At 42.8% G+C, this 16,448-nt stretch overlaps 1 pseudogene; it reads left to right on the plus strand.

Annotated features, from left to right (window-relative positions):
* The first annotated feature begins 490 nt into the window (after positions 1-490).
* LOC123845396 (SH2 domain-containing protein 3A-like) lies at positions 491-11,587 on the plus strand (annotated as a pseudogene).
* The last annotated feature ends 4,861 nt before the right edge of the window (positions 11,588-16,448 follow it).

Genomic DNA, 16,448 nt, shown 5'->3' on the forward strand with positions numbered 1-16,448 from the left:
CTATTCCGATGCCCCCATAGATTGTATACCATTCACCACAGAATCACAGACAGGCCCACTCAGACTCTGTAGGCTTCTGGGGACCTTAAGGGTGCCTGCCTATGGAGTCACAGAATCAGTCCTCTTGAGCAAGCCAGGTCGGACTGCACATTCACTCACACATTCACACTCCAGAAGTTATTACATTCCCTCCCTGGGAATCCCTACCTGTGATACCTCTAAGAGGTCTCTGGGAGGTGATCAGGCTCCCCTTCCACCCCAGTAGGGGTGGGCCTGTCTGGGTCCTGGGGCACCAGGCCTAACTGGAATCTGACGTCGGGACCAGGTCCTCACCTGCCAAGTCTCATTGAGTCCTGTGGGAACAGTGGAGCGGGGCTGGCCCGAGGAGACCAGGGCAGGAGACTGCCCAAAATTAGGCAGGGCGCTCCTTCTCTGTTACGATGCCTCATTCCGTCACCACCCCACTGTTGCCCCCAAACCCATGGCAACAATGGGCCAGCGTGGTTGGGTTTCCTCGTCAGGGAACCAAATGTTAACAGAACCTGGACTGAATCACCCGACGGAAGAACCAAGCGACACTCGGATATCTTGGAAGATAGGAGGTTTATTTAACGCCGACAGGCTCAGAGGAGAGTGGTCTCCAAAGGTCTGAGCCCCGAGCACAAACAAAGGGGGCAATTTATACACTTCTACTTCCATATACTTGGCACTTTTGGCGCATGAGCGAAGCTGGGCAGGGAGAAGAACCTGGAAGAGCCCCAGGGCAAGGACTGGGACTCTCTCGCTGGCTCGGTGGGCCATCTTAGGACACAGATTTTCCTTACCAATTAGACATCTGAGCCCCACATCGAGCACCACGCTCAGTGGGGAGTATGCTTCTCTCCCTCTCTCTCTCCCTCACCCTCTGCCCCTCCCCCTGCTCCTTCTCTCTTTCTAATATAAATAAATAAATCTTTTTAAAATATTAAAATACAGGTTCCTGGGTGGCTCAGTCAGTTAGGCGTCTGCCTTCAGCTCAGGCCATGATGCTAGGGTCCTGGGATCGAGCCCCGCATCGAACTCCTAGCTCAGTGGGGAGCCTGCTTCTCCTTCTCCCTCAGCCTGCCGCTCCCCCTGCTTGTGCTCTCTCTCTCTCTCTGTTAAATAAATTAATTAAATTAAATCTTTTAAAAATTAATTAATTAATTAAAATAAAATATAACAATGAACTATAATCAAGGCCATGTAAACACATCTTTCATGAGGAAAACTGAAATGGAAAAAAAGTTTTGATGATTGATAAAGAGATATAATAAAGTAAGGGACTCAGAGTATAGCAATTTGTCCATTTCTCCAGTGCCAGAGGATTCGATTTTTCTTTACAGCTCTATTCCTATAAAAGCAAAGGATGCATCTGATTATTATAACTGGATTACACTAGCCATTAAGATAATTCAGTCCTTTATGCTTCCTTTATACCAAAAGAGACTTTTATCTACCATATATTTCACTGTGAACCTTACCTCTCAAGCCCCTGATAAGTAGCTTCTGTCATGCACTGTGACTCTCCCTTCTTCCCCCACCATGTATAGACATGCTGTAAGACACAGCCTAAGCAGCCAGCTAGACTCTTTCTGTGCCATCTTATGTAAAACATGATATCTTGAATTCATGCTCTGCTGGTTTTTTTCTAAATTTAAAAATTATTATTATTTTTATTAACATATAATGTATTATTTGTTTCAGGGGTACAGGTCTGTGGTTCATCAGTCTGATGCTCTGCTGTTGAGAATGGACTTCTATCAGCCCCATTCAAGAAAAATATTCCTTATTTTCAAAAAGTATTGAAGAAATTAAAAGTATCTTACATTGGTACAGCCATTATGAAAGCAGTGAGGAAGTTCCTCAAAAACTAAAAAGTAGAACGACCATATGATCCAGCAATCCCCTGAGTTAATATACAAAGGAAATAAGGGGCACCTGGGTGGCTCAGTTGGTTGAGCGTCCAGCTCTTGGTTTTGGCTCAGGTCATGATCTTAGGGTCCTGGGAGTGAGCCCCCACATCAGGCTCTGAGCTCAGCAGGGAGTCTGCTTGAGGATTCTCCCACTCCCCTTTTGCTCCTCCCATCCCCCCCACCCTGCTCATGCTCTCTCTCTCATAAATAAATAAATAAATCTTGTTTTTTGTTTTTTGTTTTTTTTTTAAAGATTTGATTTATTTATTTGAGAGAGAGAGAGAGAATGAGAGACAAAGAGCACAAGAGGGAAGAGGGCAGAGGGGGAAGCAGACCCCCCGCTGAGCAGGGAGCCCGACGCAGGACTCGATCCCAGGACTCCAGGATCATGACCTGAGCCGAAGGCAGTCGCTTAACCAACTGAGCCACCCAGGCGCCCTAAATCTTGTTTTTTTAAAAAAGGAAATGAAATCACCATCTAGATATCTACACACCCATGTTCACTGAAGAAATAGTCACAATAGCCAAGACATGGAAAGAACCTAAATGTCTGTCAATGGATGAATACATAAAGAAAATGTGAGAAAATAATGTCAACAATAAAATATGTCAACCATAAAAAAGGAAATTCTGACATTTGTGAAAACATGGATGAACATGCAGGACATTATGCTAAGTGAAATAAGGGACACAGAAAGACAAATACTGTATGATCTTACTTATATGTGGAATTCTAAAAAATTGAACTCATAGAACCAGAGATTAGAACAGTGGTTGTCAGAGTCTGGGCACTGAGGGCTATAGGAAGCTCTTAGTCAAAGGGTACAAATTTCCAGTTATAAGATGAATAATCAAGATCTAATGTACAGTATGGTAACTATAGTTAACAATATTACATTGTATCCTGGAAATTTGATAAGCATATAGATCTTAAATAAGTATTCTTACCATACAGACAAAAAAAAAAGATAACCATATGAGGTGATGGATGTATCAATTAACATCATTGTGGTAATCATATGTATATTTATATTCAATCGTCGTGTTGTATAGCTTTTAAAAAATCACATTGTACAACCTAAATACACACAATTTTTGTCAATCATACCTCAGTAAAGCTAGAAAAAATAAAATAAGTAAATGGAGCTTACACTTTATGAAAAATCAGGTGTATCCTGATTTCAGAAGACTTAATGACATATATATATATATACATATATATATATATATATATATATATATATATATATATATGAAATCAAGACCCTGAGATCAAGAACCACATGCTCCACGGACTGAGCCAGCCAGGCTCCCCCTCAGTGACATATATAAACAATGACACCAAAAACAGAAATTAAGGAATGAATAAATTATTTAAAGTCTTTTTCTGGGGTGCCTGGGTGGCATAGTCTGTTAAGCATCTGACTCTTGGTTTCTGCTCAGGTTTGAGCCCCTAGTCCGGGTCCAGGCTCAGTGTGGGGTCTGCTTAAGCTATTCCAAATTCAAACACTTTGCACTATCCTGTTCCAAATTATCATCATCTCTCACCTGGATTATTGCAATAGCATGCCACTAATCTCCTTGTTTTCTGCCTCCGTTCTTGCCCCCTACGATCTTTTCTCAACACAGCAGCACATCATATTTAAAACATAAGTCAAATCCCCACCTCAGTCTTCTGTTCAAGACCCTACGAATGGTTCCCCATCTTAGTCACATAAAACAAAAATGTTATGGTGGCTCCTTCATAGCCATACACAACCCCCCACTTACTACTCCACATTCTCCCACACAAACTGAAGTAACGTAGTGAAGCCTAGCAGAATATATCACCCCCAAATATGCCTCTTTTTGACATAAGAATTATTTTGACCTGATTGTTTTGAGAAAAAGCAGACACTGGAGAATCTCTAAAAACAGAGAAGTTACCCTTTTGTAAGGGAAATTTACATTTACAAAGGAAATCTCCATTTGCAAGGGTGTCTTCTTCTCTGTACCAGGAAGTGAAGAATGACTAAATCACAAGAGAATCTAGTAGGGGAGAAGGCTCTCACTCAAATCTGCATAAACCTTTGTTTACTGGCTTTTTCTGGAGTAACCTCTCATAACTGGTTTCCCCCCACCCCAACATCTTTCTTTTGTCTTTAGCTGACAATGGTATTTAAGGTGGTGACTTGAGCCATTTTAAGGAGTTATTCAGTTTTTCTGGGTATATCCATGTGTACATGAAGTATACATGTTGATAAAGTTCTGTTTGTTTTTCTCATGTTTATCTGTCTTTCATTGTAGGAGATTTCTGTCAAGAACTTAAAAGGGTGAAGAAAAAATTATGTTTGCTCCCCCTACAGTAGCTGTGAATAATCCACCAGTTTTTAGGGAAAAGGGGAAGCCTGTTGGAAGTCTTAGCAGGTGAGAGGAGTTGCTAATATTTTGCTATGTGCTAGTGACAATATCCTCATTTACGAGCTGGGAAGGATTGTTATCAGAGCATGTGCCCAAATAGCATTATACCTGCTCCACAGAACAATGAGTCACAAAAGTTAAGCAATTAGCTACATCTGAAAAGCAAGCATTGACTATTACCCAAACCAAAGAATAAGCCCAAGGGACCTTAAAGCTAAATACAAAAGCTGGAGTTGAAGGTGTTGACTTAATATTTTTTAAGGGCATTGCAGTTCCTTTATGTTTTGCTTATTTCCGTGTTCTGAAATATGAAAACCAGAAGATGCTGCATCTTTTAAAAACATGAGTTTGGTACACAAGCCTGCAATTATGGCAAACCCTTTTTGTATTAAAAATGAGAACAAATGGTGAATGTTACTTAACAAAAGTACTTGAACATGAATAGATTTTCAGTGGAATGTTTAATGAAAGAAAGAAGATAATTGTGATTATTATTCTGTGGTATTTTGTATAATAGTAGAGAGACTACAAAATGTTCTATTCACTTGCAGAAGGTTCTTAACAAACAAAGAGCTCATGTATTGCTAAGAAAACTTCAGAGTTTTTAATTATGCCTAAGTATATAGCTAGTAATGCTTCAGTGAAAGTAGATAATTTATCTGAATATCTGAATGCAGGGGAGCAACAAACAGGATTCAGGCCAGAAAATGAAGCAGTCATTAATGAGGGGTGTAGATCTCTTACAGAATGCATTATTTTATCCAAAAAACATAAGGTATTTGATATCACAGTAAAAAAATATGGCAGAATTGAAAAATGTTTTCCCTATTAAAAAAAATATGTTTCTTTGAATTTTGGGGGAACGAAATTTTTAAAATACAATGTCTCAAAGGTGGTTTCAGGGATAGATACTAAATTATGAAGCCTGAACCAAAATGCTCAGGAAATAGGATGTCTTGACCAAATCAATTTTCTGATAAAAATGCAGCTAAATTTATTTTTGTTCAAGTTTTTGCTGAATAAAAATACTCTAAAGACTATTGCTTCTCTTTGTTGAATTAGTAAAACCAAATTCAGTTGAATTATATTAATAAAAAGCAAAAAGAGCTTTTTCCATGTTTGAACATAAGGTACATTTTTGGATTATCATTTTGAACAACAATCGCTCTCCAGTAGTCTAGATACAGAAGGCGAATTTGTGTGTTTTTCTACCTGCGTTGTTAACAAATGGAAATAAAAATCTCTGATAACAGGTTTATTGTGATGTTTCATTTTTTACTCCAACTGGAAGACAGTAAAATATCCTGATTAATCCATTGGAAGTTGTCCTTAAGCAGATAAAGGGAATGTAAGATTTTCCACATATAAAGTGGATTGACTGAAAAGAGTTTGAATATTTGATATTTAGACATTTTTATCCTTTTTCTCACTTTCCAAACTCAGCTTTGTGCATTTTCTGCATGCAGCTATGACAGAAGCTATGTGCCTGGCCCCAACTCTGGTTGTTGGTGCAGGTCAGGCTACATGCCGAGCGCTAAACAATCCACCAGCTGTGTATCAGAGTGTGTGAGCACAAGGGGGTCTGCCACAAACTATTCTTATTCATTGCATGGGAAAGATGAGGGTCCAAAAGAAAAAGGGAATCACACATTTTTCTGGGCTCTACTCTCGGAAGGACCTCAATTACATCTCTTCTCTCTGTCTGAGCTTAAATAATGGAACTTACGAACCTGCAAACCTAATGAGAAAAAAAGGCTGGGGGTGGGGGAGGAGAGGCACCATGTCCAACGTAGTGGAAAGAGAAAAGAAGCAAAGATAATAAGAGCTTTAAACAGATGAGAACATGGGAAGCATGTTGCTTGTGGAAAACCTTATCAGGACTTTGTGAATTGATCCAGCAAATGTAATTATGAAAAGTATATTTTTAATGTTGCAGAATAAAATACAAGGGATAAGAAAAACAACAAGCTTAGTTGATTGTTTGCCCAATTTCATTTTTTGGATACATTTCCTTCGACCTCCCATTTATTTGAGGGTAGGTATTTCAAAATGGTAGCAGAATTATCTCCAATTTAAACTTCTTAACTAAGTTTCTAAATTTTAAGATGCTCTAGGTGTGTCTAGGTGTGTCTTGACAATTAAAAAATAAAAATATAATATCCCACCACCTTCCTCTGCCATGGTTTCCCTGATTGGCAATATAATGTGACTCAGAAAACTAATCTCTAGTTTTCCTCTGCCAACCCCTAGCTGAGTGTTGCAAAACGAAAAACTAACCTCACTTGAGCTAGGTGTCTTGATCTCTAAAATAACAGGGTTGGACTGAACCAGGGTTGGCCTGCACACATGGACCATGGAGTGACTTCCAGAACTGATAGGGTTTTGAAATATAGGTGAGGTTCAGTGGGGTGGAATCCGGAGCCAACAACCAAGAGTATTCTTGAGAGGTCTTTGGTGCAAAATGGTGGCTTATTAAAGCACGGGGACAGGGACTGTGGGCACAAAGAGCTGCTGCCCTGGGGTTGTGAGGGGTGGCTGGTTATATACTATGGGGTTGGGGGAGGGAAGGAAAAGGGAGGTTTCAAAAGGATTTTCATATGTTAAAGAAGATTCACAGGATACCAGAGGCCTGGCCATTGTCAAGTTAAGGTTGTTTTTCCCTCTAACAAGGCACTGACATTAGGATAGTTGGGAGCTTCTTGGAGGAACATTACATTCTGCCCTCTTCAAATATATACATTCAACATTACATTCTGCCCGCTATCTGTCAATAGCTGCAGGTTACAAGGACATTTAATTGTATCTACATTTCCTTCTGGAAGCTAGGTTACTGATAGAAATGCTTTGTTCTTGGGGCGCCTGGGTGGCTCAGTTGGTTAAGCGACTGCCTTCGGCTCAGGTCATGATCCTGGAGTCCCTGGATCGAGTCCCTGGATCGAGTCCCTGGATCGAGTCCCGCATCGGGCTCCCTGCTCGGCAGGGAGTCTGCTTCTCCCTCTGACCCTACCCCCTCTCATGTGCTCTCTGTCTCTCTCATTCTCTCTGTCTCAAATAAATAAATAAAATCTTTAAAAAAAAAAAAAGAAATGCTTTGTTCTTATAGATTGCTAAGACTAGTAAACTGAGGGAGACTCATGTCTTGTAGGATTGTGATCTCTGTAAGTTTAACTATTTGTTTTTCCTTTCCTTAGCTTTAGGGCAGCCAGGAGTGCCTGAGGAATGTCACATATATCCCATGGGGGGGGCGCGTCGTGGGGTGTCAGCTTCTGCTTTGTCCTCAGCTTGCCTTCTGTTCCCTCATCAGAACGACTGACAATTACCTTTACATCATTATAATACTAAAATCTGCACCCAAGGAGGAACACACGCTTCATTTACATAACATGCAATGTATGCATAGGCATGTTTCCTTAAGGTACATGCATGACCTTATGCCTACCTCTACATATGATGATGAGGATCCTATTTTTTCAGGTAAGCTCTACACCCAATGTGCGGCTTGAACTTATGACCCCAAGATCAAGAGTTGCATGCTCTACCAACTGAGCCAGCCAGATGCCCCCCAGGATCCCTTTTTAAAAAATATTCATCCTGGGGCACCTGGGGTGGCTCGGTTGGTTAAGCATTTGCCTTCAGCTCGGGTCATGATCCTGGGATTGAGCCCCACATTGGGTTCCCTGTTCCATGGGGAGTCTCCCTCTCCCTCTGCCCCTTCCCCCTGCTCATTCTCTCTCTCTCTGTCTCAAATAAATATATAAAATCTTTTCTTTTTTTTAAGATTTTATTTATTTATTTGACAGAGAGAGAGACAGCGAGAGAGGGAATACAAGCAGGGGGAATGGGAGAGGGAGAAGCAGGCTTCCTGCTGAGCAGGGAGCCTGTTGCAAGGCTCAATCCTAGGACCCTGGGATCATGACCTGAGCCGAAGGCAGATGCTTAATGACTGAGCCACCCAGGTGCCCCTAAATAAAATCTTTAAAAAAAAAAAAAAAATTCATCCTAACCCTAAATAAAAAGAACCTATCCACCCTTGCTTAGGAAGTCACAGCTTTGCAAGTTATTCCCTGAGATCTCCTTATTTGCTGCAAATAAAGTTTCCTTTGTGCTACAACTCACCTGGTGTAATATCTGTGACTCATCAAAGAGTGAAGTCAACCTTAGCTCAGTTACACTAGCAAAAGGGCATTTTTGAGGTCACATGCTAAGAAAGTTTTATACTCTTGGGGCACCTGGGTGGTGCAGTAGGTTAAGCATTGGACTCTTGACTTTGGCTCAGGTCCTGATCTCAGGGTCATGAGATCCAGCCCTGAGTCAGGCTCCATCCAAGCTCAGCACACTCTGCTTAAGACTCTCTCCCTTTCCCTCTGTCCCTCCCCACATATGCGCGTGCATTTGTGTGCTGCCTGTGTGTGCTCTCTCTCTCTCTCTCTCAAATAAATAGTCTTTAAAAAGAAAAGAAAGCTTCATATTCTTCAGGGCACCTGGATGGCTTAGTCAGTTAAGCCTCTGCCTTCGGCTCAGGTCGTGATCCTAGGGTCCTGGGATCCAGTCTGGAATCCGGCTCCCTGCTTCTCCCTCTGCCCCCCACCCCCATTTGCGCAAGTGTGCTTTCTCTCTCTCACAAAAATAAAATCTTAAAAAAAAAAAAGAAAAAAAAGAAAGCTTTATACTCTCCTGTTGTGATAACCTAGTTATTATCATGGGATATATTTTTTTAGTGTCTCAGTATAAAAGCCATTATGACATCTAAAGGCAAGTTGATGCTTTACGTCACTTGAATTCCAGAGTTTAAAAGTAAACACTCCTTTACATTCATAAGAATGAGTAATGTCAAAAGGAATTAATTGAATAAATTATTTTTTCTAACCTGAGATTGAAGATAATAAAAGTAACACATCTGATCGAAATAATGGTAACTTTATTAAATTGTCTTCAAGATTTTAATGAATTTTTAAATAAAGACAAACAACTTATACTGGGGCACCTGGGTGGCTCAGTCGTTAAGAGTCTGCCCTTGGCTCAGGTCATGATCCCAGGGCCCTGGATTCGAGCCCCACATCGGGCTCCCTGCTCGGCAGGAAGCCTGCTTCTCCCTCTCCCACTCCCCTGGCTTGTGTTCCCTCTCTCGCTGTGTCTCTCTCTGTCAAATAAGTAAATAAAATCTTTAAAAAAAAAGAAGAGAAAAAGAAAAACAACTTATAAATAGCTCCCTAGGGAGTATCATTCTCTAAAATTTAAACTTTAACAAATAAATAAAAAATAGAAATTAAACTTAAATTTTTTTTTACTTTTTAATTGAAGTATACTTGACATATTATATTAGTTTCAGAAGTACAACATAGTGATTTGACAATTATGCACATTATGATATGTATACCATCATAAGTATAGTTACCATCTGTCACCACCCATTTATTAAAATATTATTTTTTTTTAATTTTATTTATTTATTTGAGAGAGGGTGGGGAGGGGCAGAGGAAGAAGGAGAGACTCTCAAGCAGACTCTGCACTTAACATGGAGCTGGTGGGGGTGGGGGAGGGCAGCCTCTTGACAGCTCAGTGGGTCCCAGCCCAGATGCGGAGGACTAAGGACTATTGAAAGCACAGAGTTCAAACCCTGGACCCTCTACACCCAAGAGCCCCATGCAGGTGCCACAGGATGGAGAGGAGTTTGCCAGCCAACCCTGGGACCACGGCCTCCTGTCAGCAAGATGGGGACTTTTTAGTTCCTGTCCCTGGTCCCATGGGGGCCCCCCAGTGATCTCCTGCTGCTGGCAGGGCTCAGCCCTATACTTCGAGGGGCTCCATGTGGCCCTGCATCCCCAACCAGGCCAGCACACAGCCCTCTTTCAGCTGGAGGATGGGCGTTTCCCAAGCCTGCCCTCCCTGGCTCTTAGCTATGTGACGAGGCAGCGTCCGCTGTCCCGGGCCATAGGGGCTGTGGCCTCCAGGCCTGTGATACAGCAAGGACCTATTTGACGCAGCTTTAGTGAGGACTCCCTCCCAGACAGCCCAGCTCGGATAGAGTGGCCCAGGGCTAGGAAGTGGAGTGGCAGTCAACCCAGAGGTTTGGAGCCCATGGGGCCGTCAAGAGAAGACCAGTCTGGACCAGGAGCCTCAGGTGTGCCCACATGTGCCCTCCCTCGAACAGGTAGTGATCCCGTATTGCTGAAAACCCCAGCTCTGCCGGGGTCCATTGCTAACAGCCTCAGGGCCTCTGATGGGCAGCTTTATGCCAAGGCACCCACCAAGCCACCTTGAACACCCTCAGTGATGCTCCAGGATGATGTGGATGCCTCCTAACAAACGGTGCGCCCAGCGCCCAAGGAACACCCCCTGGCCATGGCAGCCCAGAAGCAGAGGCCCCATGGTGGGAAGTTGATGAGGAAGAGGAGAAAGAGAACCGAAATTTTGCAAGACCCCAGGCTGCAGTCTCTTTCTGACGCCCTAACAAGCCCTCTTGCCTGCTGGGCCCCCAGAATCGGCCCCCAGAAGCCAAAGGCCTGTTCCTGGCCCACCATCCTGGGAGCGCCGCCCTCTACCTATTATTAGTGGGCTGCCGGACTACAGTCCTTCTAGGAGGGAACCAAGGCTCAGCGGGGTGCCAAGGGGGTCGCCTCTGGCCTGGAGCTGTTCACACTTCCCCATGGGCATTGCTTGAGGTTGGAACTTCTGGAGAGACACGAGGTGCTGGCGCTGGCCTTGCTGGGCTGCGCGCCGCCGCTGGAGGAGCGCGGGGCCCCCCTGAGGTGGATGGTGGAGCTGGTGCTGGCGTCGCAGCCAGGGGCAGCAGGGGATCCGCCCGGACTGGCCGCAGACAAGGGCGCCCTGCTCAGGTCCCAGGGGTCCCAGCTGGATCGCACGTGGCGCCAGCTCCAAAGGAGACGCACAGAGGCTGCGCTGGCCTCCGAGCCGGAAGTGAAGCTGCTGATGTGGGTGCTCAACGAGGGTGGCTGACCCTGCGCCCCGGGCGAGGTGGCACTGCCACACGTGGCACCCACGGTGCTCCTGCTGGGGAGCGGGGAACTCTGGGGGCCACGAGAGGAGGCCAGCGAGCAGCTGCTGCACAACCAGCACCCGGCACGTCAGATGGCCCTGCATTTGCCCGAGTTCCACGAGGCGGCAGCCAGGCTCCGGAGAGAGAGAGGCTGCTCTGGGGAAGCCGCGGCGTGGGGGCGCCACAGGCTGCACCTCTTGAGAAGTTCCAGCGCAGCCTCAGCGTCCTTTCGCAGCGCCTGGAGCCGGATGATTGAAAGCACAGGCCCCCTTTTTCACACTGGGACACCCAGGCTTTGGCAAACCCCGGCTGACACCAAGGAAGTCGCCCCGAGCCGCTCACACAGCCAGTCGGGGGGGGGGGGGACCCACATTCTGTCTCACAAAATGGAGGGGCAGATTTGCAAAAACCCATCCTGCTCCCTAAAAATGTACATGGATCATAGGGTAAGGGACAGCCTCCTCCCCCACACTAGAAGATCCAGGTGTCCGGAGGCTCTGGATGCCCTATCCCACCCCCTCACCCCACACAAGTATCCTACAAATGGTGACTCTAAGGCTTCTAATGAAAAGGGAACTTACTCGGGGCGCCTGGGTGGCTCAGTTGTTGAACGTCTGCCTTCGGCTCAGGTCATGATCTCAGGGTCCTGGGATCGAGCTCCGCATTGGGCTCCCTGTTCGGCGGGAGTCCTGCTTCTCCCCCTCCCACTCCTGCTTGTTCCCGCTCTTGCTGTCTCTCTCTCTCTCCTGTCAATTAAATAAATAAATAAAATCTTTAAAAAAAAAAAGAAAAGAAAAGAGAACTTACAGATCTCTTACTCAGAAGCCAGAGTTCAAATGCTTTTTTAAAGTCTGTGTGACTTCTAGGGACACCTGTGTGGCTCAGGTGTTGGGCGTCTGCCTTCTGCTTGGGTCGTGATCCCAGGGTCCTGGAATCGAGCCCCGCATCGGGCTCCCTGCTCAGCGGGAAGCCTGCTTCTCCCTCTCCCACTCCCCCTGCCTGTGTTCCCTCTCTTGCTGTGTATCTTTCTGTCAAATAAATAAATAAAATATTAAAAAACAAAAAACAAAAAACAGTTTCTGTGACTTCTGGCAAATGGCTCAACCTCTCTGTGCCTACCTTCAACATAAAAGTAAGGCTGTGGGAGCGCCTGGGTGGCTCAGTCAGTTGAGCGTGGGTCTCTTGATTTGGCTGAGATCATGATCTCGGGGTCCTGAGACCCAGCCCTGCCTGGGGCTCCCCGCTCAGCAGGGAGTCCACTTGAGATTCTTTCCCTCTGCCCCTCCTTTCCCTCGAGTGCCTGAGTGCGTGAGTGCGCACTCTCTCTCTCTCAAATAAATAAATAAATCATTAAAAAAAAAAAGTGAGGCTGTGTTCTTTCTAGGGGTTCTCATGGGGATTAAAGCTCAGTATTTAAATATCATGGGTGGAGAATGCCTGGCCCAGAGTAGGTGCTCAACACTTCCTTTTCTCAGTAAAAGCTGTGGTGAACATGAAAAAAAAAAAAAGAGAGAGAGAGAATCTTTCTTTTTCTAACTGTTTTAAGTTTTCAACCATGGAAGAAATTCATTGGTAAATTATATTTTTAAATATCTTCTAAGAATAATAGAAATGTTTGAATACTAATTAGTAGGAAATAATTTTTTTATTTTTTTTAATTTTTATTATGTTAATCACCATACATCATTAGTTTTAGATGTAGTGTTCCATGATTCATTGTTTGTGTATAACACCCAGTGCTCCATGCAGAATGTGCCCTCTTTAATACCCATCACCAGGCTAACCCATCCTCCCACCCCCCCCTCCCCTCTAGAACCCTCAGTTTGTTTTTCGGAAATAATGTTTTTTAATTTATTTATTTGAGATAGCACAAGAAAGCACGAGCAGGGGCTTGGGCAGAGGGAGAGAGAGAATCTTTTTTTTTTTTTTTAATTTTAATTTTTTTTTTTAAATTCCAGACTCGCTGGCCTGGAATCACAACCAGAGCTGAAGACAGAAGCTCAACCAACTGAGCCACGCAGGTGCCCCAAGAAATACTTTTTATTGCATTTCTTTTATACGCTAGACAATATGCCATATATTTTACATGTATTTTCTAGTGTGAAAGATGGCTCACTTGTAAAGGATTTATATCAGATAACAATAAAAATTTTTACAGTTAAACAAAATAAATTTTAGGGGTGCCTGTGTGGCTCAGCCTTCTGCTTGGGTCGTGATCCCGGGGTCCTGGGATTGAGCCCCACATCAGGCTCCCTGCTCCATGGGAAGCCTGCTTCTCGCACTCCCCCTGCTTGTGTTCCCTCTCTCACTGTGTCTCTCTCTGTTAAATAAATAAATAAAATCTTTAAAAATAAATAAATTTTAAAATTAGATATGCAAAAAATACTCCATCTTTAAATGAACTACTGAAAGCTGCATACCAGTAAAGAATCTTGCAGTTCAGACGCCTGGGTGGCTCAGTCGTTGGGCGTCTGCCTTCAGCTCAGGTCATGATCCCAGAGTCCCGGGATCGAGTCCCGCATTGGGGTCCCTGCTCGGTGGGAAGCCTGCTTCTCCCTCTCCCGCTCCCCCTGCTTGTGTTCCTGCTCTCGCTAGGTCTCTCTCTGTCAAATAAATAAATAAAAAATCTTAAAAAAAAAAAAAGAATCTTGCAGTTCTATTACATACCAGTATAAAAAAAACAATGCCGTTAATAATTCTTTTGCCAAAGTCATTAATGTAAAATAATTCTAGGACACCTGGGTGGCTCAGTCGGTTGGGTGTCTGCCTTTGGCTCAGGTCTCAGTCCCAGGCTTCTGGGCTTGAGTCCTGCATCGGGCTCCCTGCTCAGCGGGGAGTCTGCTTCTCCCTCTGCCCACAGCTCCCCCTGCTTGTGCTCATTCTCTAACAAATAAATAAATAAACCCTTAAAAAAAGTAAAAATAAAAATAAAGGGGCTGATTAACAAATGGCCAAGAAGCACAGAAAATGCTCGACATCACTAATCCTCATAGAAATGCAAATCAAAACCACAATGAGATATCATCTCACACCCATTAGGATTGCTACTATTATAAAAAAGAACAGGTATTGGTAAGGTTGTGGAGAAATTAGAAACTTTATGCACCATTGGCAGGAAATATGGTGCAATTGCTGTGGAAAACAATGGAGTTTCTGCAAAGAATTAGAAATAGAACGACCATATGAACTAGCAATCCTACTTCTGGGTATATATCCAAAAGAATTAAAAATGATGTCTCAAAGAAATATTTGCATGCCCATGTTCCTAGCAGCATGATTTGTAAGAGCCAAGAGGTGAAAGCAACCCAAATCTCAGTCAATGGATAAATGGATTTTAAAAATGTAGTATGTACATGCAATGGAATATCATTCTGTCTTAAATAGAAAGGAAATCCAGCCACATGCTACAACATGGATGAAACGTAAGGACATTATACTAAGGGAAATAAACCAATCACAAAAAGACAAATACTGTGTGATTCCACTTATATGAGTCAAATTCATAGAGACAGAAAGTGGAATGGTGATAACCATGGAAGGGGAGAGGGAAAAGAGGAGTCTTTACATAGGCATAGTGTTTCAGATTTCCAATGTGAAAAACTTACACGGAGATGGAGATTTTTTTGCACAACAATGTGAATATACTTAACACTACTGAACTGTGTACTTAAAAATGATTAAGATGGTAAATTTTATGTTAAATATTTTTTACTAGATAGTTTACATTTCTAAATCAATTAATGTTTTTACAACCTTCTCTTTTATTAAAAAAGTGAAACATAAGATGATCTCTAAAATCTTATTGTTTTTCTATATAAAGAATATGCCATTATGTCAATCTTTAAACAATTATTCTACTTAAGAAGAAAAGCATTGCACATTTAAATTGATGAGTATATTCCCTGAAAACATATAAACAGAATAATATTGCCTTTTTAGAAGGTAAACAGGGTGCCTGTGTGCCTCAGTTGGTTAAGCGACTGCCTTCGGTTCAGGTCATGATCCCGGGGTCCTGCTATCAAGTACCACATCGGACTCCCCCTGATCTGTGGGGGGTCTGCTTCTCCCTCTCCCCCTGCCTGCCACTCCCCCAGCTTGTGCTCTCTCTCAGTCAAATGAATAAATAAAATCTTAAAAAAAAAAAAGGTAAACAAGGTAAAATTGATAAAGATCTGATGATTTGGTAGGAGAACAGTTGTGATTTTCAATTTGGGTATTGTATAAAGTCTATGTAATAAGGGTAAAAATTAGTTCAAATCCAAATAATTTCTAATGTGTATCAGAAAAATCACAGATTATTCATCTTTTCACCACTTCACAGATAAACTGGTGTTTATGTAAGAAGGGAATACTGAAGGAAGTGGATAAGGAATAGCAAACATAACATATTAGTTTCCAGCGTTTTAGAGGCAATTAAATGAATATAAGAGGACTCCAGTAATATGATAGACCAAATGTCAATATCCATAACATTTAGAGAGCTCCTCAGTCAAAAAATTATAAATATCCCCATTGAAAAACAGGCATGGCACATGAAATGTACTTTGCAAAGAAGTAGCAAATAAGCAGTAGACATGAACTAAAAAATCAGCCTCAATAGCAATTAAAAGATAAAATATGATTTTTTTCTTTTTTTTTTTTTTAAGTAGGCCCCATGCCCAATGTGGTGCTTGAGCTCACAACCCTGAGATCAAGAGTCCCATGCTTTACCGAATGAGCCAGCCAGGTGCCTCAAAAATAAAATATTATTTTAATGCAAATATTATTTCAGCTTTGTCTGTCATGTTGACAGAAATTTGTTGTAAAATTCTTACTCATGGGGCACATGAAAAAGTATATATATGAGAGAAGTGTATTACATATAATTGTTTAAAACCATCCCTTCTATCACCCAATGATATCTAATTTTTTTTAGCACTTGCTAACATTTAACATTCCATGCACATATTATATTTTTGTTGTAAAATAGATAATGCTGGGGCACTTGGATGGCTCAGTCGGTTAAGGATCTGCCTTAGGCTCAGGTCATGATCCCAGGGTCAGGCTCCAGCCCCGAGTGTGGCTCAGTCAGTTAAGGGGTTGACTTGATTTAGGGTCAGGTCCCATGGTCCTGCTCC

The sequence above is a fragment of the Mirounga angustirostris genome, unplaced genomic scaffold, assembly GCF_029215605.1.
Source record: "Mirounga angustirostris isolate CCGP_5_RB_7025 unplaced genomic scaffold, mMirAng1.0.hap1 SCAF_11, whole genome shotgun sequence".
In the NCBI taxonomy this organism is placed as follows: Eukaryota; Metazoa; Chordata; class Mammalia; order Carnivora; family Phocidae; genus Mirounga; species Mirounga angustirostris.